This window comes from Gracilinanus agilis, chromosome 2 (assembly GCF_016433145.1).
Source record: "Gracilinanus agilis isolate LMUSP501 chromosome 2, AgileGrace, whole genome shotgun sequence".
NCBI classification, from domain to species: Eukaryota; Metazoa; Chordata; class Mammalia; order Didelphimorphia; family Didelphidae; genus Gracilinanus; species Gracilinanus agilis.
In genome coordinates this window covers 504,828,268-504,849,227 of record NC_058131.1, presented here as the reverse complement: position 1 = coordinate 504,849,227, position 20,960 = coordinate 504,828,268, and the positions used below count along the sequence as shown (strand labels likewise).

The following is a 20,960-nucleotide window of genomic DNA, read 5'->3' as shown; positions in this document are numbered from 1 at the left end:
TCTGAGACCTTTCAACACTTTAATGTCACCAATTTATACTTTATCACAGACCTGGCCCATCTGAAAACATGAATCTGTTTCCACAAGAATAGTGAAGCAGCATTACAAGTGGAAGTTATTTCCAAAACAATGTTTATGCTCCTGCAGTACAGTTCCTGGCAATAGTAAATCAAGATGTTTGGGGCAGTTAGAACTGGGGGGGGACTCACGTACCCATCTGCTTTTGCACTTGAATACTACAGTGGGATTTAGCTATAAAACCTTAATGATGTTGTTGCACAACAAGTTTGCATTATGCAGGGCATGCTTGCAATGTTTTACTGGCAGGCATTTCTTTTGAAAGGTTCTTTTTTTCCCCCTTGGTTTGGAGGAGTGATTTCTTGGGTGCATAATATTGTTACTTCCAGACTTAGAGTTGCTTGAGTCATTAAGAGGTTAAGTAATTGCCCAATCAATGTGTATCTGGAGGTAGGGTTTAAACTCATTTCTTGATGATTTCACAGCAAACCTTCTAACTAATATGGCACAAAGCTTAATCCATATCTTATAATATAGTATCATGGCAAGATACCATGCTTAGATCTTGATCAGACATTGAAGACGCCAAAGTCATCCACTGCATCCCCAGGCATTTTTACTTTTTGTCTGGTCTCCAATATCCAATCTGGGAAAGGCTGACAGCTTTGTGCAACTCTGTCTCACTTAAATCCAGTTCATGCACAAGTGAAGATATCACCCCATGATATCATTGGTCCTTATCAAAAAATAAAGGACACTGTGTGACCCTGGGCAAGTCACTTGACCCCCATTGCCCACCCTTACCACTCTTCTGCCTTGGAACCAATACACAGTATTGATTCCAAGACGGAAGGTAAGGGTTTTTAAAAAAAAAATAAAGGACAAATAACAACCATCATAGCAAGAATATTTGTCTTGTCAGGAAATGTGACTTCAAAACTTAGTTTTGATACTAATTGGGAAGCCGTAAAAAAATTTTTTTAAGCCTCAATTTCCTCATCCTTAAAATGGGCACTAACAATGCCTACATTTCAAATTTATTACAATGAAAAATGATGATTAAGTTTTAATGCACTTTAGAAATGTAAGTTATTATTATTATTTCATATGGGAATGTTCAGCTTTCCTAAGTTGGCTATGAGATTTTCAAGAGAAAGGATATTATTTTCCTTTTTGTGCACCTCTTCAATGGATACACAGCAAGCACTCTTGACTGACTGATGGAGGGGCACTCTGACCTATTTTCTAAACAACCAGAGTTTTGGGGAAATGTCAGAGATTCCCCACTTAAGTTATTGAAATGATCTCGATTCTGGACCTCGATTATTTAGTAAACATTTATTAACTACGTGGAAAGTTTTTTTAAACTCTTATTTTCTGACTTGGAAGCAATACTAAGTATTGGTTCCAAGGCAGAAGAGCAGTAAGGGCTAAGCAATTGGGGTTAAGTGACTTAACCAGCATCATAACAGTATCTGAGGTCACATTTGAACGTAGGACCTCCAGTCTCTGGGCTTGGCTCTCAATCCACTCAGCTCCCCAGTTGTCCCCCAAAGAGTCCTAAATGAGAAGTCTTGGGTTTGAATCCTTGTGACCTTGGCACAATAGAAAGGGCACTGGATCTAGAGGCAGTAGACCTGGGTTCTGGCACTTGCCTATTTGAGTGACCGTAGGGAAATTACTTACTCCCCTTGGCCCTCAGTTTCTTCATTTGTAAAATGAGTTGGAAGAGGTGGTTTCTAAGGTTCCTTCCAGCTTTATGTCTGATCCTATGATCATTTGCCTTCTCATTTTAGCCTCAGTTTTCTTACTTTTTTTTTTTTGGTTCAAACGTACTGATTTTATTTAATTTCTTTGTCAAAAATGATAGACTTGGCAGGTTCTCTTAGAGTTTGTGCCGCTCAAATGGTCTCAATTACTTAACACAGAAAGAGTTGATTACTCTTTAAATGTTGCATAGGTGCCTGCTTGGAGGGAATCATTTCACTGGGCATGAACTTCAACGCTCCTCTTTTTTCCATCTCATAACAGCTTTCTCATTCTTTAAGATTCATCTGAAACATTTCCTTCTAAATGGTCTCTTTTCTTCATTGTTCCAAATGCTGGTGCCCTCCATCATTAATACCTCGTATTTAATGACCTTGATTTTATTTGTATTTGCTCTATATATACTTGTATATTTTTGAGTTCTTTCCCCATTAGGGCATATGTTCCTTCAGGATAAAAACTGTTGAACTCTTTCTATTTGTAGCTCTTGTTCCAAACCCAGATCAGTTTTCATATATAGCCAGCATTTATAGAGAGCTTTAAACTTTGTAAAATATGTTACATATGCTATTTTATTTGATTCTCACAGAGCTCCCGTGTTGTTTAATCGTGTCTGACTCTGTCTAACCCTTTTTGGGGTTTTCTTGGCAAAGATACTGGAATAGTTTGTCATTTCCTTCTCTAGCTCATTTTACAGATAAGGAAACTGAGGCAAACAGGGTTAATTGACTTGCTTAACTTGACAGGATTGCACAACTAGTAAGTATGGGGGGCCAGATTTGAGTTCATGAAGATGAGTCTTCCTGACTCCTGGCCCAGCACTGTGCCACCTAAATGCCAAAGCCTCTGGGAGGTAGGTGCTATTATTATCTCCCATGTTACAGCCTAGGAAACTAAGGCGGAGCAGGTGTGAAGTGACTTACCTAGGGTCATATGGGTAGTAAATGTCTGACTGGAGATTTGAATTCAGGTTCTCTTGTCTCCATCCAATCCTCTAATTTTTTTGATTTGCCATGCCACCTAGATGAGGAATTCATTATCAATAAGGTCCTTTGTAGCTCTAAGTTCCATGATCTTACAAGCACCTCATGTATACAAGGCTCAATGTTAGGTACGAGAGATACAAAGAGAAGAATGATGTAGTCCCTACTCTCAAGGAGCTTTATGATTTCAGAGATTGTAGGCCATTAAGGGGTATGCATCCCTAAAAAGGGCATTAAGAAATTGCCCCGTATCTTCTCAGATGCCCAGGATGACAGTGCTTAAAGATGACAAACATTCATTTTCCTGAGAGTGATCGTTTTCTGGCTTCTTTGGGTAGATTGTTGTTTTTTGTTTAGTTGTGTCTGGCTCTTAATGACCCCATTTGGGGTTTTCTTGGCAAAAATACCAGAGTAGTTTGCCATTTCCTTCTTCAACTCATTTTACAGCCAAGGAAACTATGGCAAATAGGGTGAAGTGACTTGCCTAGGGTCCCACAGCTAGTAAATGTCTGAGGTTGGATTTGAACTGAGGTCTTCCCAACTCATGGCCTGGCACTTTATCCAATGTACCACCTAGATGCCCTATTCTTTGGGTCAAAGCAACAGGTAGATGGTGATCTGATACTATCCTTGCATGACGGGGATCTGTCCTACTGAAATTTTGGCAGCTGCCTGGGACCCAAAAGGGAGATGGTGAAAATATATTTGGCAAGGGAAAGTTTCCATCATGTGTCCTGCCTAGAGTAAGTCTCTTTACCACTGTTGGAAAATCACAGACAGTCCCTGGACCCTTCTTTGGAACTAAACTTATTTACTTGTTCTCTGATTCACTAGTTTTAGATGGCAGGTACCACAGCATTTTTCTTGGTGTATTTGTCTTTCAAATAATAATATTTCCAGATCTGTGTGGCTCGAGCAATGACTTGGGCCCATTTTTTAAGGAAGGGAGTCAGGGAATAAGGAGGAAGATATATTGGACGATTGACAGCACATTTTAAAAATAAAATTAAAGTTATTCCTTACATTTTAGGTATAACTTCCCCCAAAGCTTTTAGAGATTATAGGATAACCCAGATCCATTTATTAGCTCTCTTCATAAGAAAGAAAAGTGAGACCAGGGTAGTTCTACCAAACTGGCATTAGTGCCAATTGGGGGGAGGCACACAAGCCCTGTAATTAAAAAAAAAAAGACTAAGCTTTAAGAAGCAGCTTGAGTTTGGACAAGACATCAATTCCAGGGGGCTCCCAGCATCTTAGCTCTCACAACTTTGGCAGAATTCCTTTGTATCCTTCCCCAGCTCTTAGCACAATGCCTGGCACATAATAGTTGCTTAATTAACCTTTGTTCTATGAATTACCACTTTGGGAGAACTGCAGGCAGTCCTGAATATGTGCTTGAGAAAGATTGGAGTTCTTTGTTGCTTCTCTCTTCTGCCATCAAGTAAGCAGCAATTACCCTACAATTCTACTCTTAACTCCTGCCAGAAAAACTTACCTGAATTCCCAAAGGATCACCTAAACTCAAAGAAAATACACAAATGATCCAAGTGCTGGGAGAAGGAGAAGGGGTGGTGGTAAAGCTGCATTCTATAGTATCTCCTTTCTCCCATTATAGTACATATTTGCTCCATTTCCTTTCACTTGCTTATTCATTAAGGAGAAAAGCACCAGGAGAACTCGGTGCAGACTCTAATGCTGACCACTTTGATACCTCTAGACAAGTCACTTGAAACTCTCTGAGTTAAATTTTAAAAAGTTATTTATTTTTAGATTTAACTTTTTAGATTTTGTTAATTCATTATATATAAATGATATATATAAATAAAATTAATTTATTTAATTTTAAAATTTAAAATTATTAAAACTCCTACTGTGTGCCAGACCCTGTAATAAATGCTGGAGATATAAATATAAGCAAACATAGTAATCTTTGTGCTCAAGGAGTCCACATCCTAATAGGGGAAGACAACACATAGATGGGAGCATGACTTGGAAAGGGGATAGAGGATGGTCTGTGAACCTGATGGTATGGTTTAGAGGTGGCCAGGAAGTGGTACAAGTTGCCTGCTTCTGGGTGAGATAAAGGAAGAGCTTGCTAACCATAGCCTAGAGAGTCCTCTGAGGTCCCAAACTTCTGAGCCTCATTTTGGTCATCTCTAGAAAGAGAGATCGATCAATCAGCCAACCAATTTGTTAAGCACTTATTATGAATCAGACACTGTGCTAAGCACTGGATATTGAAAAAGGGATAAAATATAGTCTCTGCCTTCAAAGAATTTACAGGGGAGATTACAAGCAAGAATAAAGAGGCAATAATTAACACAGAGAAAGCACTAGAATTAAGAGGGGTTATGGAAGACTTCCTATAAAAGATAGGATTTTAGTTTTGGGGTTCTTAAAGGAAGCCAGAGAAGTCAGTAAAAAGAGCAGAGAAGAGACATATGGAGGATGGCCAGAGAAAATACCTAGAGGTAAAAAGATAATAAAGATATTCTGAAAAGAAATTAAGAAACCAAGTTGTGAAGCTCTTTAAATTCAAATAAACAAAACACAATCTCAAATCCCAAAACAGTAGCCCATATTTGTTCCCAGAAATAATAGGGAGCTAGCAACTGGGTTACTACTCAAAGGGTACAAAGTGAATGGAGTATCTTATTGGTAGAACAGCTAAAAGGCCAGTGCCACGGGAGTGACCAGTACATGTTCTGAAGTAAGGTTTAAGGAGACTGGGAATGGAGGAGGGGGCTGTATTATGAGGGGCTTTGAATGCCAAACCGATTATTTTGTTTTGCACTTCATCCTGGCGGCAACAGGGAGCCACAAGAGTTTACTGAGCAGAGGAATAATGATATTGTTAGATCAGCTTTAGGAAAATCACTTAGGTGGCTGAATGAACTGGAGTGGGGAAAGATTTGTGACTGGCAGACCCACCAGTAGGTTAGTGCAATAGTCCAAGGGTGACATGATGAGGGCCTGTACTAGGATGGTGGCAGTTTCAGAGGAGAGAAAAAGGCCAATTTGAGAGATACTGGAAGGGTAAAATTGACAAACTGTGGCAACAGATTGGATGTGGGGTGTGAGATAGAGAAGAGTCAGAATAACAACACATGGTAAGAATCTAACAGTGCAAATCTTAAAACTTTAGAAAAAGGTGAGTTCATAAAATTAAGGACTTTCAGAGTACCCCAAAAAAGGAGCCATCTACCTTAGTACCCCGGCTTCCTATTACTCCTAGGATTAAATATGAGATACCCTTTTGGGGTTTGAGGTTTGTGGGGTTTTTTATTTGCATTTAAAGAGCTTTAAAGGGTTCCTTATTATCTTTTCAGGATATCTTTCCTATCTTTTTACCTTTTTCCTCTCACTCTGTGATTTAGTCATGTTGGTGTTCTGGAAGAAATATCTCCTCTCTGAGTTCATATGGTGGGTAACTGCTACCAAATATAATTTATAACAACAATGCAGAAATTATGGAGGTAAAAACCTAGGTTGTATTATTATTATTATTATTATTATTATTATAGGTTTGGGCCTCAGAATAATCATGAGGATTCTGACAAGGCCTCTTAAAGGCAAAAAAAAATGTATGTATGTATATATATACACACATATATATATATATGAGTGGGTCAGAGAAATAATTCTTTTACATATAGCAATCTTTACTCCTCCTCCTAGGTCATAAAAGTAAAAGAAAAGACGGATCCATAATCCTATATTTCAATGTCATAAAAGATGAATGAACTTAGTTAAATAGAATTATAATCTCATACAACTCATAAGGAAACAACATTCTTCAAACAAACTCTATAGGTGAACTAAGTAGAGAGCAGCTAGGTCGTGCAGTAGTTACTACTAGGCCTGGAGTCATGAAGACCTGAGTTCAAATCTAGCCTCAGATATTTAATAGCTAGGTAACTCTGGGCAATCACTTAACCCTATTTACCTCAGTTTCCTCATCTGTAAAATGAGTGGGAGTAGAAAATGGCAAACTGTTCCAGGTATCTTTGTCAAGAAAACCCCAAAAGAAGACAGGAAGAGTCAAACATGACTGAAAAAAACAATCAACAAACAAAAACCAACTAAGCAACAATTGCCTAAGGAAGGTATGGCTAGAACAGATTGGAACTTGAATTAGAGAAAGGACAAGAAATGTTTAATTTCCTGCCTTTTGCCTCTGCTTGCCGTCATTTTCTACAGGAATTCTCTTTTTTCTTTAAGCTGTCCCTAATTCCTGGTTTTTTATATTTCATAAAGCTACCATCAATCATAAATATTAAGTCATCTATTTAGTCTTGATTTTAAATAGGGTATTGTAATGGAGAGGGCCAATGAATAGCTCAGATTAGTACAGAAAGAAGAAGACAGACCTGACCCCTTTGTCTAAAATGGCTAGTTTGGGGGACTCTGTTCAATAACAGAAAGTTTTACGGATTTTGATTATTAATAACTCTTGATAACAAATTTGTTAACTTTTCATAAACTTCTCAAAAGGAGAATTTACAGTTGATAGAATTTATTATTTTTTATTTTTTTGCTCCTCAGGCTAAAAGCTCCATAAGTTGGATAGTCATGATGGTCTGGTGAGGAAAAGAGTTACATGTGAGCTATCCTGTCTCTCCTTTCCAGTCTTTTCCCTACAGTACATCCAATGGAGAGAAGAGTGGCTCCGTCTAGTAGAAGGAGAAAGATATAGTTTGGGGAGAGTAGTTATGACCTCAAATTGCAAAGGTGGGAACCAGAGAAATGAGGATATGCCTCTCCTTTTTTGCTATCCATCTTAAACCTTTAAACCTTCCCAGACAGTGATATCTGTTGATTGCAAACATGTCATCGTCATTATCATCATCCTCATCGTCATCACAAAATTGCACTTTTAAGTTGGCAAAACACTTTATATGTCTTCCCCTTTAGAGTGTAAACTCTTTGAGAGCATCAGCTTCCTTTTTTTTCTAGCATTTAACATAGTGCCTGACATGTTATAATCATTTAATAAAAGCTTATTGATTGATTAACTAGGTTTATGACCCACCATTTTTATCAGCTGAAATCTGGCCTCAGACACTTACTAGCAGTATGCCCCTGAGCAAGCCACTTTACCTTGTTTGCCTCAGTTTTCTCATCTGTAAAATGAGCTTGAAAAGGAAATCATAAATCTTTGTCAAAAAAACCTCAAAATGGGGCCACAAAGAGTTGTCATGACTAAAACAACTCAACAAGTAACAAAATCACCTACCTTAATGCTCTAAAGAAACACGTATCATGATGATGAGATCCAAGGTTATTCTTCCTACACTAATAATTTTTGTTGGGTTTTGAGGATAAAGGTCATCTGTAGGGCCTTGCTAATAGTCCATCTGGACTTACAGGCATTGTCCAATAGGGAGGACAAGGAAGTGACGACTCTTTCATTAAAGACACGGAAAGAATCCAAATGGGATGGAAATTAAGGATTGGATCATATATGTAGCCTTCCACCATGACAGAAGATGGAGAGACACATGTATTGCCTTAACATTAGCTGATGAAGTCATCATTATAGTACCATGGAACCACCTAGTCAGCACTTAGAATGTTAGCATATTAGCATGAGAAGGGGTGACAGCATCTAGAATGATAGAGCACCAACCATGACATGTTTTAAGAATTTTAGAGATCACTTGATCCAAACCTCTAATTTTAAGAATAAGGAAACTGAGGTCTAGGATGAAACAGGCTTAAAGTAGTTTCTGGACATTTTTAGCCTTTTCATTAAGTCAATTACACTTCCACAGGAAATGGTAATAGTCTTTTTTTCTTTATTTTCTATTTTTTAACAAATTAAAAATAAAAGAGAACATTTATATAATGCATTAAGGTTTTTTAAAATATATTTTTAAACCCTTAACTTCTATGTATTAGTTCCTCGGTGGAAGAGTGGTAAGGGTAGGCAATGGGGGTCAAGTGACTTGCCCAAGGTCACACAGCTGGGAAGTGTCTGAGGCCAGATTTGAACCTAGGACCTCCCATCTCTAGGCCTGACTCTCAATCCACTGAGCTACCCAGCTGCCCCCTACATTAAGGTTTACAAAGTGCTGTATATGTCATCTTATTTGATCCTCACAATAATCTTATGAGGTAGGGAAAGGGAAGGAAATAAACATTTATTAAGCATCTCCTGTGTGCCAGAATTTGACATGTATTACCTCATTTAATCCTCACAATTCTGTGAGGTGGGTGCTGTTATCATTCCCATCTTATAACTGAGGAAATTGAAGCTAACAGAAATTAAGTGACTTGCCCAGGAAGTATTTGAGGTAAGATGTGAATTCTAAATGCAAGATGATATCTATTATACAACACTGCTGCCTTTTGGGGGAAGGAAGGAGGCATCAACAGGTTAAAGTTGTTAGAAATTAATTACATGCCACGTCCTCATTTCCTCTTTAGTCTTTATTCTGGTATTGTTTTGGTTTTTGCTCTGACATGGTGATAATATAGATTGGACTCTGCCATCTGACTCAGAAACAACCCCACAAAATCTTACTCTGATATCCTGGCATAGAGATAAGCCAGTGTTGGTGAAGATTTACCAGCAAATTATAAATTTCAGAAGACTCAACCCAGCTGGAAAGGTTTTAAGTATGATACTTGAAATAGAATTAGTTGACTGACCAACAACCAGTCAAGGTGAAGAGAAACAAATCCTCAAGGGGGTAATCCCTAACTAATGAATTTGCTAGCCAAGAAAAACAAAGAAACTGTGAAAAATACAAAATGGCCCTCAGTGCCATGAAACTCCCTTTTATTTCTGAAGAGTAGAAAAGTGGCAAAGAAGTCATGTCTTAAACTATAAACTATCTATAAACATTAATTGAGACTCTTGTCCAATGACAATTGATGGACTCAGAAGAACTAAACCAAATCAATGTGAATTTCCTTTTTATAAATGAAACCAGAAGGGGGCAGCTGGGTAGCTCAATGGATTGAGAGCCAGGCCTAGAGATGGGAAGTCCTGGGTTCAAATATGACCTCAGATACTTCCTAGCTAGCTGACCCTGGACAAGTCACCTAATTCCCATTGCCTAGCCTTTACTGCTCTTCTGCCTTGGAACCAATACATAGTATTGATTCTAAGGTGGAAGGAAAGGGTTTTTTAAATAAATAAATGAAAACAGAATGTTTAAAAAACTTGAAACCAAATGGGGACTCAGTGGATAGAGAGGCAAGCCTGGAGATAGAAAGGCCTGAGTTCAAATATGAACTCAGACACTTCCTTGCTCTGTGGCTTTGGATAAGTCACTTAACCTCAATTACCTAGTCCTTACTGCTCTTCTGCCATGGAACCAATACTTAGCATTGATTTTAAGACTGAAGAAGGTAAAGATTAAAAAATAATAATAAGTGGAAGGATGGTTGGTGGATTCTCTTTGGAGAGATAATAATAATAACTGACATTTACAGAAAGCTGTAAGACTTTCAAAGCACTTAGCATATATACATTTGCTCAATAAAGGATCATTTTATCGTGAATGAAACTTTCACTTTTGTCTTTATATCACCAGTGCTTATCATAGTGCCTGGTATTCAGTAGGTGCTTAATGAATGCTTGCTGAATGATATATCCAAAGGCAAAACAAAACTTCATTTCATAGGACACTCAGTTGTCTTGCCTTGTGGTCTTCAAGTTGAGCATAAGCAGAAAGGCTACCACAAAGATAACTCTGGTTGATGTGCCAATCTCTCTTGTAGATGATGGAAAAGCAGAGAAATTCTATGAATAACTTAACAATGCTTTCCAAAGGCAACATTAAATTTAATACTTGGTGATTCCCCTATGAAAGTTGTCATGCAGAGGATGGAGAAGTATGGTGGAAAATATGTATCCAGATTAAAAGAGGAAAAGAAAAAGAAGGTATAGACTTAGTTTACCCAGAAGCTACACAATATATTATGAATATTTTCTTTAAAAGATACTGGAGGAAGGGGAGCTGGGTAGCCCAGTGGATTGAGAGCCAGGCCTAGAGGTCCTAGGTTCAAATCTGGCCTCAGTCACTTCCCAGCTGTGTGACCCTGGGCAAGTCACTTGACACCCATTGCCTACCCTTACCACTCTTCTGCCTTGGGGCCAATACACAGTATTGAATCCCAGACGGAAGGAAAGGGTTTAAAAAAAAAAAAAAGCTACTGGAGGGGCCAGATGGATGGCTCAGTGACTTGAGAGCCTGGCCTAGAGGTCCTGGGATCAAAACTGACTTCAGACACATCCTAACTGTGTGACCCTGGGCAAGTCACTTAACCTCCATTGCCTAGTCCTTACCACTCTTCTACCTTGAAACTGTAATGATTCTAAGATAGAAGGTAAGGGTTTAAAAAAAAGTTCTTAGACATGGTAGGCATCTAATATGACCTCAGAAAAGGAAAAAAGGGAATGGAAGGGAATTGTTAGGCTGAAAAGTACTGATATGAGAGTCATTTTCTTTTCTTTTTTTATTTCTTTTTATTTTATTGATAAATTTTCCATGATTACATGATTCATATTCTTTCCCTCTCTGGGAGTCATTTTCTGAATCAGCTGCCAGGTAATACAAAACTCATTTTTATTTTGGAATTATTTTAACTTATTTATTTATTTTTATTTTGGAATTATGGGACATTCGTCAGAGACATTCAGATATAGCATGAAGTAGTGGATAGAATACTAGGCCTGTAGCCAAGCTGACCTATATTCAAATCTTGCCTTTTTTACACTTACCTAACTGTGTCGTGTCGGGCAAGGAACTCAATAGTCCTGAGCCTCAAATGAGGACAATAATATCAATAGTACCTGCTTTACAAAATGGTTATAAGGCTCTGAAAAGATAAAGTAGATAAAGAGCTTTACAAATCTTTATGAATATCAGTTATTATTATTATTGGGTTTTTTTTTTATCATCACTGTCATTATGATCACTTCTATACCCAGCCTTGGTCATGTCTTACATTAGTAGCTTGGGATCCTGCTTACAAGTACAGGGTAGTATATTAATTAGAATCTTGAACCCTTGGACTCCATCTCCCCAAATTCCTAATTTTTCTTTTGCATTTCCTAACTTTTCTTGTGCATAATCAAATACTGATAAAAAAAAAGGCCTTGAATTATCTCCCACTTTATACTGTAAATTCAGGCCTGTCTAGGGCCAGATTTAAATGTCATAGGATTGAATTGAGTGGGTACCAGGTAAAGGCTTTGATGGATTCTTGGATCCAGCTGAGGTCAGAGGACAGGCAGGAGTATGGAGCATCAGGGAGAGTCCCTGCCCCCCTGAAGCCTTCCTTTATTATCTTAGCTGCCCCCCTACTTCACCTGGCACTGACTAGTGAAGGTAAGTGGCCACACAAGGTGACAGACCATTCTGCATTTTAGTTAGCCATCGCCTTGGACTCTCTTCTTCTCTAAGCACACAGATGGGGTAAGTAACTTGCTCTGCTCTGTCAAACCAGTGTTTATTAAAGGCTTACTAAGTGGTCATATGGCAAGATGGCAAGTGTCTGCTGTCAGATACAAGTTTCACTTTCTTTCACTTGTCACCTTCCTTCTGGCCCTGGCAAGGTTAGTGGATTGGCCCCGAGGCGAGTCTCAGGAAAGGGAAAAAGGAGGAGGAGAGACCAGGTGCTGGGGAGAGAGAATGACAAGAGATCATCTCAAAACAAGTCCATTTTGCCAGGTTCTGAACCAACAGGTGCTGGCCTATCCCAGCGTCCAGAGTCCCAGGGAAATGTTTTAAATGTCTTCTTCTTGCTTCACTGAACTGTAATGCAAGATGTAGCCTAAATTTGGAGTGACTGAGAGAAAGATGAGTCACTGAAATCCACCCCGAATCTGTTAGCCCACAGGGACGGGATCTCCCGTGATCCTCTCTGCTTTTGAGGCCCCCGAGGGACCGCAGAGTCCAGGGTGTTCCTTTAGAGGGAGGAGGCCGAATGGGGCGGTTAGTTACCCTTCTGACTTACTGTTTGTTTGGCCCAGCAGGCCTAGGGCTCATAAACAGGTCCCCTCTTTGTTCCCGGGTCTCGCAGAATGCCCGCTCCACTCAGAAAGGAATAAGAGCCCGCTTTCTTCGGCCGTGCTGTGTATTATATAGCATTACAATTCCACAAGAGAAGCCCAGCCTCTAACTGCTCTGGCTCACAATGGCTCCCTTCTCTGAGAAAGAGGTTTCTCTGATCCCGTGATTAGGAGCTCGGCCTCCCTCGGGCTTGTAGTTGGCTGGCCTTCATTCTTAAAGGAACAGTTGGCCAGTAGCTAAGAACCACAGGTACTTTTTTTTTTTTTTTTTGCTCTGGTTCTAACATCTTTTACTGGCAGTGATCCTCTCTTCTTCCTCCTCTGTCTGTCTTTCTCTGTTTGTCTCTCTCTCTCCCCCCTTTCCACCTCTTCCTTATTTCTTTCCCTCCTTCCCTCTCCTCTCCCTCCTCCTTCTTCCTCTGTCCCTATCACCCTCTCTTTCCCCACCCCTCTCTGTCTCTCTGACTCTGTCTCTGCCTCCCCCTCCTCCTTCTTATTCCTTTCCCTCCTTCTCTACCCTCTCCTGTCTCCTTTTCCTCCTCTCTTCTCTTCCCCTCCTCCTCCCTCTCCCCACTCTGTTTCTCTAGTCTCTCTCTCTCTTCTCTGTCTCTGTCCATCTCTGTCTCTCTCCCTTCCCCCTCCCCACTTCCTCAGTTTTCTCCTTCACCTTATTTCTTTCCCTCCTTTCCTCCCTCTTTCACTTCTTCTTCTCCTCCTCCTTCTCCTCCTCTCTTCTCCTTCCCTCCTCTTCCCTCTTGCCACCTCTGTCTGTCTGTTTCCCCTCTGTCTGTCTCTGTCTCTTTCCCTCCAAATCTCTCTTTCTTTCTCTGTCTGTCTCTTTTTCCTTCCTTCCCTCTTTCCCTTCTTCTCCTCTTTCTCCTCCTCACCTCTTTCCCTCCTCTTCCCTCTCCCCACCTCTGTCTGTCTCTGTTTCCCTCTGTCTGTCTCTTTCTCTTTCTCTCCATATCTCTTTCTCTGTCTCTATCATTTTGTCTGTCATTCTCTCTGTTTCTCTCCTCTCCTCCCTTTAACCCCCTCTGCCCTCCTACCTCATCAAACACACACACACACACACACACACACACACACACACACACACACACACACACACACACACACACTTTGCACTCCCACCCCCAATGTATTCTGCTATCCAGTAACAATGGTCTCCTTGCTAGTCCTCAAATGAGACACTCCATCTCCTGACTGTTCATTTTCACAGATTGTTTTCCATGCCTGAAAGGCTCTCCTCCCTCCCCATCTCTTGCCCTCCTAGAAGAAGCCTTTTCTGATTCCCTCCAAGTTATTTATATTTTCATGCAACTTATAAGTGTTTCAAGACCAGCATCATTTACACCACTCCTCTATCAAAACCACACCTTCTATAGGAAGTTTCAGCAATCCTCTTAATACCAGTTCCTTCTTTCTGTGATTATTTCCAATGTATCCTGTACAGAACTTGTATACATGTTTTCTCCCCAATTAGATCGTGAGTTCTCTGAGTTGCAATGATTGTCTCTGCCTCTCTTTGAATCCCCAGTGCTTATAATAAATGTTTATCAGCTGGCTGACTCCAGGAAGATTTGGCTGGCAGTAACACTAGATGGGCAAATCACTTCAGTCTCTGTTTCCTCATGTATTAAAGGGGGATGTTAATGATATCTACAGACTTACATGAAATTATTTATGAAAAGAACTTTGCAAACTTAAAAGGTCTACAGAAATAAAAGCTATTATTAGCCACCATCATCACCTCCAATCAATCAGTCACAGGATCATAAGATTTTGAGCAGGAAAGAATTTCCTTTTTGGGGGACATTTTGAAGAACAATCATAAGAGCCTACTCTGTGTCAGATGCTGTGCTAAGGGCTTAAAAATATTCTCTCATTTGAGTCTTATAACAACCCTGGGAAGTAAGGATTATTATTATCCCCATTTTACAGTTGAGGAAATCAAAGCCAACAGAGGTTAAATGACTTGCTCAGAGTCACATTGTGAGTGTCTGAAGCCACACTTGAATGTCTTCCCGACTCCAAGTCCAGGGCTTGATCCACGGTGTCCCCTAGCTACCTCTGATTTTGTAGATTTAGAGATAGAGACCCAGAGAGGAAAGTAATTAACTTCCTCAAAGTCATACCAAGATTCAAAGCCTGGTCCCCTGACTCCATATCCAGTGCTCTTTCTATTATATCACCTGACATAATTTGGTTTTGGCAACCAGGGAAGTCTGAGGGTAGCCACATCTTTAGATGGTTTTCTTCTAGGTGCTTTCTGAAAAAGGTGTTTTAATTTAGTACTTGGCTCTTTATGACTCAGGAGGAGGCCCATAGAAATGAATACCTTTATCCACAAAGAATTGAATAATGCGTTGATGAATAATAACTCACATTTATAGAACATTTTCTGGTTCAGAGCTTTTCTCACACCAACACTGTGAGAAACAGGCAGTGCAAATGTAACCCCTATTTTTAAAGATGAGGAAACTTGAGATCCAGAGTGGGTTAAAGGTCTTCCCCAAAGTCAAACAGCACCTTCCTCCCAGGATTCCAGGGTTGTTGAGAGGATCAAATAAGATAATAATAATATTAAACATTCAAATGTGTGTATGTATATATACACACATATATGTATATATACACATATTATACCATTGGCCCTCACTAGATCACAGTTCATTTATTGTGGCTTCACTGTATCAGGGTTTTTTAAAAAAAATATATCTAATTCTGTATTGTGGAGTCTTCACTATATTGTGAATACCGTACCATACACAATGGAAATGCAGTACACCACTACCACTTGAGCAAGTTTGCCGACATGAGATTGTACATGCCCACTATTGGCTGAAATGAAAGGCGACCACCAAGTGCCATGTTCTGTATCCTGGGCATTGATTAGCTCAGTAACTGTAGCATAGCTCTGTTTGTTCTCCCGCACTGTGCCCTTACATTCAGAATCTCTCCTTATCCACTTCATATTAATGTCTGATCACTGCGCAGTGTTGCTCTTTTTTTGTTGTGTTGTGTTTTTGTGAAGATTTCATAAACGTTTGAATTTATTTCAAGCCCTATGCCACCCAAACGTTCTGCACTTTCTAAGACTTCTGGCAGTGAACCCAAGCACCAAAGGAAGATGGGTACCATCTTGTGATATGTGTACCAAATTGTGGATTTTCACCTATTGCAGGGGTCTCTGGAATATAACTCCTGCTATAGGTGAGGGATCACTGTGTGTATATATACATATACACACACACACAAATATAGTCATTATTTATATGTAAATTATATATTTCATATATGTATATTTGCATATAAATATAGTCATTATTTTTATCCTGGGAAGAATGCCATGCCTTGAGTCAGAAAGATCTGAGTTCAATTCTGGCCTCAGATGTACTAGCTGTGTGTGACCCTGGGCAAGTCACTTCACCTTGTTTGCCTCAGTTCTTCATCTATAAAATGAGCAGGAGAAGAAAATGGCAAACCATTCTAGTATCTTGGCCAATAAAACCCCAAATGGGCTCACAAAGAGTTGAACATAATTGAAACAACTGAACAGCAAAAGGAAGATATCTTTGTTTTCACTTACCTGTAACTAAAATCAAGCAATTTCTTTGATTTATTTTATATACTTCAAAATATTATACTAAGGTATTTGTTTTCACTTACCTCTCACTAAAATTCAGGATTTCTTTCCATTTATTTATTTATGGTACATATTTAAAAGCATTGTTCTAAGAAGGAATTCATAGGCTTTACTAGATAGCCAAAGGCAGGGGAGGGAGGTGGGTCCATGGCACAGAAAGATCAAGAACCCCTAAGCAGGGAAGCATACAAAGCATTAGCCAAAATGATTAGACATATTTGAATGCAACTCTTGAATAAACATATCTATGTTTAAGGGAAAAAAGAAAAAAAGTTCAAATGAAAGCTAACAAAAGCAGGACCAACAAGGCAAATGTACTCCATGTAAGGATACAAGCAGGACAGTGATAATTTAATACAGTTTGCACAAATGAGATCACATTTGAGTTGGTGCATGTTGAATATCGATAAGGTTCCATCTGCTACTATCACCTTCAGTATCTCTGTTTTTTGTTATTCTGCTTGCTGTATTTAAACATGAAATGTGTAAATTCAAATCTTTTTTGTTGAAGTTTAAAGGACCATAATATCTAGATATTTTCAGCATCGTTAATTTTAGTTAGTATAACATTTTAACAGGTTTATGAAAATGGTGACCTTTAAAATTGAAATAATTCAAGGATACTCACTTGAAATTTCTAACATTTAAAATTAAATTGATGGTAAAGGTTTTGCCTCCAGTTAAAAAAAAGTAAAACAGTATCACTTCACAATGTATAAATGAATTCACAATCAGTTGGAAGAGAAAAGCCACTGAAGCTGGTGAAACTAGCGTAAGTACAGACAATAGGGATATCAGGTTTTAGATAGCAGAAATATGTAAAAATACAACAAAATGTTCAAATCCAGAAAATATCCCCTATATTTATCATTATGATTTATAAATATTAATATTAATGGGAAAATCTTCATATTAGCCACAAGATAGCATGAAACAATAAATAAATTTAGATGTTTTTTCTGAATGAAAATTTATTTTTATTTGTATTTTTTTCATGGTTGCATGATTCATGTTGTCTCTCTCCTCTCTTCCCTCCCCTCTCCCAGAGTTGACAAGCAATTCCATATGTATTATCACTCAAAACATATTTCCATATTATTTATTTTTGTGAGTGAGTAATCTTTTAAAATGAAAACCTCTGATTGTATACCCATATAAACAAGTGATAAGTCATGTTTTCTTCTGTATTTCTACACTAACAGTTCTTTCTCTAGATGTGGATAGATAATATTTTTAAAGAGTCAAGAAAATGTTTAGAGAAAATTAGATGGTGGGGTGAGCAGCCAGGTTGCTCAGTGGATAAAGAGCCAGGTCTGGAGAAAGGAGGTCCTGGGTTTAAATTGAGCTCAGACACTTTCTACCTGTGTGACTCTGGGCAAGTCATTTTGCCTAGCCCTTACTGCTCTTCTACCTTGAAACCAATACTTAGTATCAGTTCTAAGAAGGTACTTAGTATCGATTCTAGGACAAAAGGTAAGGTTTTTTTTTTTAATTAGATACTTTCAGTAAACAAAACCAAATTTTGTTTTTAAAGTCATGTTTGCACCATCAGAAGCATTGTTTGCACAGTGCAAGGTTGCTTTTATGATTGCCAAGGGTAAAATGGTCTCATTTAAAAGGAGAAACATTATGGTACCTATAGCCCCTGCTATGGTTGAAATAACCCTTAGGGAATGATGTAAGTTGGCTTCAGATAGTTCCATATAAAGATGATATGGTGGCGAGGAGAATTACTCATTTATCTGAAAACCTTTCCAATCAATTAATTGAGAAATTAAAATTTTCCTTGTTTCCATTGCAAGTAGATAAAGCAACAGATGTTCTTTTAATTTTTTTTAAGTTGCTAATTTAATTACATATGTACCAGACACTATTGAAACTGATGGTAGGGAAGATTTATGGCTTTGAAAAGCTATTGCTGATGAGGTCATGTCAATAGATGTTTTTAATACATTTGATTTTTTAAAATTAAAATGATATATTGTATATTGAACTCTACTGCCGGAGTTCAAAAGTTGTCCAGCTAGAACACAGATCTATAAGTACCAGATGAGAATTGATCCATTGCAAAGTTTGGAAATATTCTGTATTTTTTAGGGCATCACTTGTATTAGAAATATGAGTTAGAAGCTAGATAGTTTTAAAAATTGTTATGAGGGCAATCAACTTTACAAGAAACAATACATTTACAGAAAGGTTCCTTGAAGAACTTTGTTGACAGTTTTGGGACAGAGGATAGGGCACTTTTATATTATTGCAAAACATGCTGGCTTTCTTCTGCCAAAGTATTTCAAAGGATGTTTGAACTGAAAAAAGAAATAGCCATTTTCTTAGCGATAATAATAAAGATGAAGCAAATCCACTTTACAGGAAAAAATTAGTGGAATGCATTTGAAAAACTGAGCATCCTAAATAAATCAATACAAGGTATTCAAATTCAAACTGAGTCAGAAATAAAAAGTGATTTCATTTGTGAAAAAATTAGATCTATACATGATAAATTTATAAAACTTTTATATATTTCCTAATTTAAAAATGCCAGTCTTGCAAATGAAATAATGACTTGCTTAGTAATTACTTGGCAGTCTATGTAAGGAATTTCTATTTTATTTTAAAGATTCAGATTTTTAAAACATTAACCCATTTGCCAGACACAAATATGATAACATGGTCTTAATACATGAATACAAATGGTTTGTAGAATTGTCTTAAAATAGGTTGAAAGAAGCATTTTAACCTGAAAAATCTTACATTTTCTCTTTAAGTAAATAAAGTGTCATCTTATTGAAGGAACAGAAATTTTACTACTGCTGAAAATTATTTGTAGGAGACTAGATTTTCTATGATAGCTATCATTAAGATAAAAATCAATGTTATTTAGTGGTTGAAAAAGAATTACAAGTAGCAGCATTATTAGTAATACCACATTTTGAGAAACTTTGCCCTTGAAAAATCCACCTATCATCTTTATAATATATTATGGTTATTATAAATATGAAATGATGCAAAGGATTTGTTAATAAATATCTAGTTATATATTATTTTGTTTTAGGTTTAAGATAGGTTTTATATTGTAAAATTATAATATATTCTTAATTTTACTGGAATAAAGGTTAAGAAAATGAATACATTGTTTTTATCACAAGATGTGCATGACTCTTCTTGTAAAAAAATGGGATGGGCAAGGGAAGGCCATTGCTATATAAAGTTTGGGAGCCAATAATTTACTTAATCAATCTCTCTCATGAAGGATGCGTCCTGAATTGGACAGAGACTAGGTTTAAACTCTCATGTGAAGCTGGCACTTCAAAATTCCAGGCATCAAACAAATTAAATTGATGAATCCAAAGGCCTTTTCACTGCCCTCAGTCTTCTTGATCTCTCTGCCATATGATTCCAATCTATTCCCCCCCTTTTTTTTAAAATGTGACAGAGTTGCAGATTTTTAGAGGATTTATTTTTCCAATTAACAAGAATTTATTTTTCTTCTTTTCCCTCGAATTGAAAAAAAATCCTTCTAACAAATATGCGGTCAAGAAAAGTAAATTCCCACATTGGTCAAGCTTCAAAATGTATGTCTTATTGTGCATCTTGAGTCCAGCACCTATCAGGCGGTGGGTGGCATACTTCATCCTGAACCCCTGAAATCATAGTTGGTCACCACATCAGTCAGATTTCTTAAGTATTTCAAACTGTCTTTGTAAAGCTGTTATGTTATTAAATAAATTGTTTTCTGCACCCTTCTAATTTGAAAAACATTAGTATTCAACACAGGTTCAAATTGCTGTTCAGCTAGGAATAATCAAATAGGACCCCAGTTCTGTTTTGTTGTTGGTTTTCAGAACTGGGGCCATGATTAAGAGGCACAGCAAGGGGGCATTTGTATTTATGCCACTAGAAGCGAAATTCTTAGAGCAGAACAAGACAAATCAGAGGGAAAGCATTTTATGTTTTCATATTTTCATTAACCGAGAATTCTACTAAAACTGTCTATATCTTAGTTCAGGGCCTTATCAACTCTCACTCAGACAACTATCATAGCCTCCTAATTAATCACACTGCTCTAGTTTCTCCACTCTCTGATCCATCCTGCCAAATTATATTCCTAAAGCCCTGATCTAACTATATTACTCCCTCGCTCAAGAAGTATCAATGCCTCCCTATTGCTTTTGGACAAAATATTCTGACCGGCATTTTAAGCACTTTACAAATCTGGCTTCAGTTTTCTTTTTTAGGCTAATTTCTTTCTATCTTCTAGCAAGAAAAAAGTCATCTGTTTGCCATTCCCCCATTCTGGATATTCCATTTCATATGACAAAGCTGTTCCCTTATGCCTTCTTGGCGCTGCTTTTGTGGAACCCCAGACTCCCATCAGTAAATCAGGCAATCAGTTAACAAGCACTTATTGGGCTATTATTTATTATTGCATTTATTTTATTATAATATTATATTTATATTTATTATTAAGCTCTAACTATGTGCCAGACTCTAGGATAGCAAAAAAAAAAAAAAAAAA

General features: G+C 37.9%; 1 protein-coding gene across 1 annotated transcript in view; it reads right to left on the bottom strand.

Moving 5' to 3' along the window:
- Positions 1–13,166, bottom strand: part of DGLUCY (D-glutamate cyclase) — a 121,721-nt gene extending 108,555 nt beyond the window's left edge. Inside the window, exons 1-2 of the mRNA XM_044659993.1 lie at positions 12,741–13,166; positions 2,709–2,805 (exon numbers count right to left, since the gene is read on the bottom strand). The gene's annotated coding sequence lies outside the window, so the exon portion shown is untranslated. The remainder of the gene's footprint in view (positions 1–2,708; positions 2,806–12,740) is intronic.
- Positions 13,167–20,960: the final 7,794 nt, after the last annotated feature.